The sequence below is a fragment of the Eutrema salsugineum genome, unplaced genomic scaffold (assembly GCF_000478725.1).
Source record: "Eutrema salsugineum unplaced genomic scaffold, Eutsalg1_0 scaffold_6, whole genome shotgun sequence".
Lineage (NCBI taxonomy): Eukaryota > Viridiplantae > Streptophyta > Magnoliopsida > Brassicales > Brassicaceae > Eutrema > Eutrema salsugineum.
The window spans coordinates 14,173,716-14,179,715 of record NW_006256547.1 but is presented as its reverse complement, the minus strand read 5'-3'; positions in this window follow the sequence as shown (position 1 = coordinate 14,179,715).

Sequence of the window (6,000 nt, the reverse complement as noted above, 5' to 3'; positions counted from 1 at the left end):
CCCCAGAGGAATTTGAATGATTTCGATTTAGATGAAGGAATACACTAGCTCTGTTTTATTTGGACTTAATCTGGACTTAATTTTCTCATTTAAGCTTTAGACCAGGGAAACGAATCATACATTCAGGACTCCTTTATCCTTTTACCACTCTCTGTTGATCCTGAATGGCTAGTTCATCTTTAGCTAGTTCCCCACCTTAACCAATCCTCTTTCAAACCACATGCACTCTTGTTTTCTATTGTCTTATATGCAGATAAGTGCAAAAACCTTGGAGAGAAAGAGGAACGACGCAGTTTTCAGTCACCAAGGACAGAGACCTGCGATTTGCCGGAAAAGTTCCCGGAAGGATTCAACACAAGAGGAAGCTCAGTTTGCCTTAGAAAAATCTCAAATTTTGGTACAATCTCGTCTTCTAGCCTCTCTCTCTTTAAAAGGCATTTCCTTCTCAAAAAAAAAAAAAATCCGAAAATAAGAAAAGAAAGGAAATAAAAGCCTTAGAGAGTCTAGAGAGGTCGAATTTTAAGTCCCAAGGCAACTGGAGTCTGATTTTATGGAGTTTTGGAGATCATTTTCTGATTTCCGGAAAGAATCTAAGTCTGGGGGAATACCTGTTTACAACAAAGGAGGAAGGATTATGCAACAACATTTGGCAAGAAGAAGTGACTGAAAATTGCGGTCATCAGCAGATCCTTATCTCTCTTGCGGTTTTGCATATTATCTTGCATCCTCCAGATTCATCAGGTAACCCGAACCACTTTAACTCCACCACTTAAACAGCCTTTTAATGCCAAACGCCGTCTACCCTGGATGATGTCTTTAATGAGAACTCACTATTGAACTTAATGAATGTAGAGAGCTAGTTGACTGGAATCAACATTTAGATTGTTTAAGTTTTGCATGACGGAAAAAGTGGACTAGTATCTCTTGTGCATTGGTGAGAATTTTCTAGACTAAGTTGTGGATTGATGTACTATCTTTGGTCCTAGTTTAGGAGTTCATATCTCTGAGATTTGTGCATTTCCTATTTTTGTTTTCACTTAACCAGTTTAGGCTTCAGCTTTGTTGAGGACAAACAAAGGTTTAAGTCTTGGGGAGTTGATAACACCGTATTTTGGCCACTTTTATGGATCGTTTTGAAATACTTTTTCTATATTTTTAATTTTTTATAAGTACTTTTATTACGTTTTTCTAGTATTTGTAGTTCCAAGACTCTTTTCAGGTAACTTAGGGAAAAGCTTAACAAAATGGATAGAAAACCAGATTTCAGCCCAGACTCAAACCGTCAGAACTTCACCCCTGATTGAAGGCCTTCTCACCGTCTGATCCAGCTCAAATTTGGAGATCTTAAAGATGGAAGTATCAGCTTTCCAGCACACTTTACAGCTTGGCAATTTAACGGTTCAATCAAAAGATACGCGAAGAGTAAGATGTCCCGTAAACCAGCCGGTAAGCATTTCCACCCGCGGCCAACAGACCATTTCCCGCGGTCAGAAGCACCGCGACCGCGGCCAGCCACCCATTCCCCGCGATCGCACTCATCCCGACCGCGGCCAACTACCTCCGAGCCTGAAGGCCCGTTTCTGAAGCCCAAAATGATTCCCTCATTTGGAGAAACCCTAAGTGACGCCCAGAGATGTCTTGAGCACTATAATTACATGTTTTAGGAACCCTAATTCGTATGCCTTCATATGTTCTTATTGTTTTAGAATACTTTTTAAGTTTTAGGTTTTAGGGAGAGAGAGATTTGTCTCTTGAACCCTTGTTCTTTCTTTTTCAATTTCGGTTTCTATTCTACTTCTTAATACTATGTTTTTGATTTCGTTCATCATGTCTGAGTAGTTTTATTGTTGGGACTAAGGGATTTTTGATGGGGATTTATATGTTCGATGAGGATTCCATGAGCTTTTGAGCCGAATCTTAGAACTTTTTCTTCTGAATTCATTTTTACTGCATGAGAGTAGCGTCATGAACTACAATCTGATCCATATGCTTGGTGACACGAAAGTGTTCATCCGGTGTCATATCTAGTTTGGGAGAGCAAAATAAACATAGGAGTGGAAACCTACCTATGGGCGATTTGTGAATTCTGATGAGTCTTAAACATAATGCATCTCTTCTTTTCCAGGGCCAGAGTGGAAACCTACTGGTCAGGGTTGAGAGAGATAGTTGTCTATGATCACGACAAGTGGCGTATTCATACGTCCGTGACTCTAGTTCGAAAAGTTTAAGCTAAGATCTTATCAATTTTACTCTCTAGCAATGTTTTGAATCGTTCGTACCCCTGAGAAAACTTCCCTGAACCCCAGCACTTCCTTCCTTATAGATTCACACCGTTTTTATTTAAAGCTTTAGTTCAATATTCTCATTCCTTTTTAATCGATTTTCATTTAAGCAATTAGATTAGTCGTTTTTCTCGTTTTTACCCGTTTTCGTTAAGTTTACTTATTAGGTCATTTTAATTCTCGTATCTTCTCTTTAAGATTCGTTTTTACATTTTAAATACACCACAAAAACCCCCACAAAACTTTCCTGGTTATAGACTTCCTTACTTTATATTTCTTTCAAAGGCTTTTGTAGGAAAGATCCTCCTTCCATGTGGATTCGATTCCTAAGTACTACAATCGATCAGCTTTGCACTTGCGGCTATTGATTTCATTTAGGGTAAAACTTGACAACCCTCACGACAGCACACATCAAGTTTTTGGCGCCGTTGCCGGGGAAGACACGCATTTTCTTTTCCGCAAAACCCCAAGAAAGGTTGGTAAATCGACTCTAGAACCCCTTTTTCTGCATATTTCTATTTTTCGGTTATTTTGTTTCCATTTCAGAAGATATGGATCCCAAAAATCGAAATACACACTATGAGGAAGGTTTCTATAACACTCCCCAAGCCACCAGACGCAGAGAGAAGCAGTACTTATGCGATCTCTACGAAGAAATTCGAACCGAAGACTACAGAAAGTTCCAGAATGAGCCCTACGTACCTCCAATGGCAAACCCTAGATATCCTATGTATTGCCTACCTCACCTGGTCCTCCACCGTGATGAGAATGTCCAGCTCAGAAACAGATTGATTCAGCTTGAAGGCGTGATCAGGCAGTACATAGAAGCTCAAGCAACCGCTACAGCTGCTCTAAACGAAAGGATTGACGGGATATCAAAACTTTTCAATGAGAAGATCGATAACCTAGCCTCACAAGTCAATTCAATATAAGAACGAGCTACCAAGGACGCAGCTATGATCGTTAACAGGTTCAACAGCATGGCGGAAGAGCAAGCAAAGCACACCTATGAGCTTCGTGATAACACCGTATTTTGACCACTTTTATGGAACGTTTTGGAATACTTTTTCTATGTTTTTAATTGCTTTTAAGTACTTTTATCACGTTTTTCTAGTATTTGTAGTTCCAAGACTCTTTTCAGGTAACTTAGGGAAAAGCTTAACAAAATGGATAGAAAACCAGATTTCAGCAAAGAGTCAAACCGTCAGAAGTTCACCCCTGATTGAAGGCCTTCTCACCGTCTGATCCAGCTCAAATTTGGAGACCTTAAAGATGGAAGTATCAGATTTCCAGTGCACTTTACAGCTTGGCAATCCAACGGTTCAATCAAAAGATACGCGAAGAGCAAGATGTCCCGTAAACCAGCCGGCGAGCACTTCCACCCGCGGCCAACAAGCGTTTTCCCGCGGTCAGGAGCATCCCGACCGCGGCAAACCACTCATCCACCGCGGTCACACTTGTCCCGACCGCGGCCTTCAACCTCCGAGTCCAAAAAGCCCATTTCTGAAGCCCATATTTGGAGAAACCCTAAGTGACGTCTAGAGAGGTCTTGAGCACTATAAATACATGTCTGTCTTAGGAGCCCTAGAAATCGTGTAACCTTAGACCACCGAATTATTTACTTCATATTTTCATTGTTTTTGCTTTAGCTTTTAGGGAGAGAGAGATTTGTTCTCTTGAACCCTTGTTCTTTCTTTTTCAATTTCGATTTCTATTCTACTTCTTAATACTATGTCTTTGATTTCGTTTATTATGTCAGAGTAGTTTTATTGTTGGGATTAAGGGATTTTCGATGGGGATTTATATGTTTGATGAGGATTCCATTGGCTATTGAGCTGAATCTTAGAACTTTTTCTTCTGAATTCGTTTTTACTGCATGAGAGTAGCGTCATGAACTACAATCTGATCCAGATGCTTGATGACACGAAAGTGTTCATCAGGTATCAGATGTAGTTTGGGAGAGCAAAACAAACATAGGAGTGGAAACCTACCTATGGGCGATTTGTGAATTAGGACGAGTCTTAAACATAATGCATCTCTTCTCTTCTAGGGCCAGAGTGGAAACCTACTGGTCAGGGTTGAGAGAGATAGTTGTCTATGATCACGACAGTGGCGTATTCATACGTTCGTGACTCCAGTTCGAAAAGTTTAAGCTAAGATCTTACGAAATTTCCTCTCTAGCAATGTTTTGAATCGTTCGTACCCCTGAGAAAACTTCCCTGAAGCCCATTGCCTTTTTCTCCATTGTTTTACACCGATTTTCTTTAAAGCTTTAGTTCAATATTGTCTTTCCTTTTTAGTTCATTTTCATTTAAGCATTAGAATATCCGTTTTTATCATTTTTAGTCATTTTCGTTAAGTTTAGTTATTACGTCATTTAATTTCCGTATTCTCTTTTAATATTTCGTTTTAGATTTTAAACACACTACCAAACCCCCACTAAACCGTTTTTGTTCTAGACTTCCTTACTTTAACTCATTTCAAAGGCTTTTTGCAGGAAAAGATCCTCCTTCCCTGTGGATTCGATCCCTAAGTACTACAATTGATCAACTGTGCACTTGCGGCTATTGATTTCAATTAGGGTAAAACTTGACAACAGCCTCGACACACCGACACCACCATCACTTCGCAACACCAAAAAAAAAGTCATGGACCTGGATTTCAAACTTGATGATGTGGACAACGCCCTAAACGAAGCTAAGAACGAGTCTTATGACTTCACAGTCGAAGTTTCAGAGAAGGTTTACAAAGTCATTGACAAAACCGAAGAGCTTGACTCAACCATGGACAAAGTAGTCTATGCTCTTGATGAAGTTGAAGAAAAGGTTGAGGAGATCATGCAAGGACTTGGAGAGCAGATTCCAGCAACCAAAACTAAAGACTCAAGTCCAGAGAGGAAGTACATTAAGCCAGAAGACCCAGGAGATCATCCAGGAAGCAAAGAAGCAAGCAACAGCAGCAAATCAACTAGGAGACATCTTCCCGCGATCGCGTCGCCTCCGACCGCGGCCAAGAAGCCTTCTCCCGCGGTCGTGTTAGGTTTACCCGCGGCCCATGATTGTTTTCCCGCGGTCGCGTCACCTGCAGTCAAGGCCAACCGGAAAAACGTTCCAAAGCAGTCCCGTTTAACTCATACAAGCAGCTGTGCGTCTGATACACCTCCTGGGATGACTAAAACACTCAATCAACTACTGGTTTGCTCCATAAGCACCCAAAGATCTGAAGAAGAGGACAAGTTGATAACACCGTATTTTGACCACTTTTATGGATCATAATTGTATCTTATGCAGGTGTTTTAACTCTGTTTTCAATGTTTTTAAAGTGTTTCCAATGTTATAGAGTTTCAAAAGACTTTACAGGAAATTTGGGCAAAAGATATGCAATTTGGAAAAAATGAGCAATTTTGGATAAATGCAGACCGTCAGAAGTATGACAAGCGATGAAGACCTTCTCACCGTCTGATCACCCCCAAAATTTGAGACAACATAGAGGATCCAACCATCTTTCCAATGCACTTGGTTTGGAGACAATCCAACGGTTAGATCTTCAGATACTCCCGATGCAAGAATGACAGAAAATGCAGTTCTGGAAGAGAGCAGGTGCCGGGACCGCGGCCAACACCCATTTTCCCGCGGGTAGAGCCACCGCGACCGCGAACTTTGGTCGTTCACTTTCCCGACGACTTAATTAAAGCCCAGATCAACTCCTTTTGTTATTT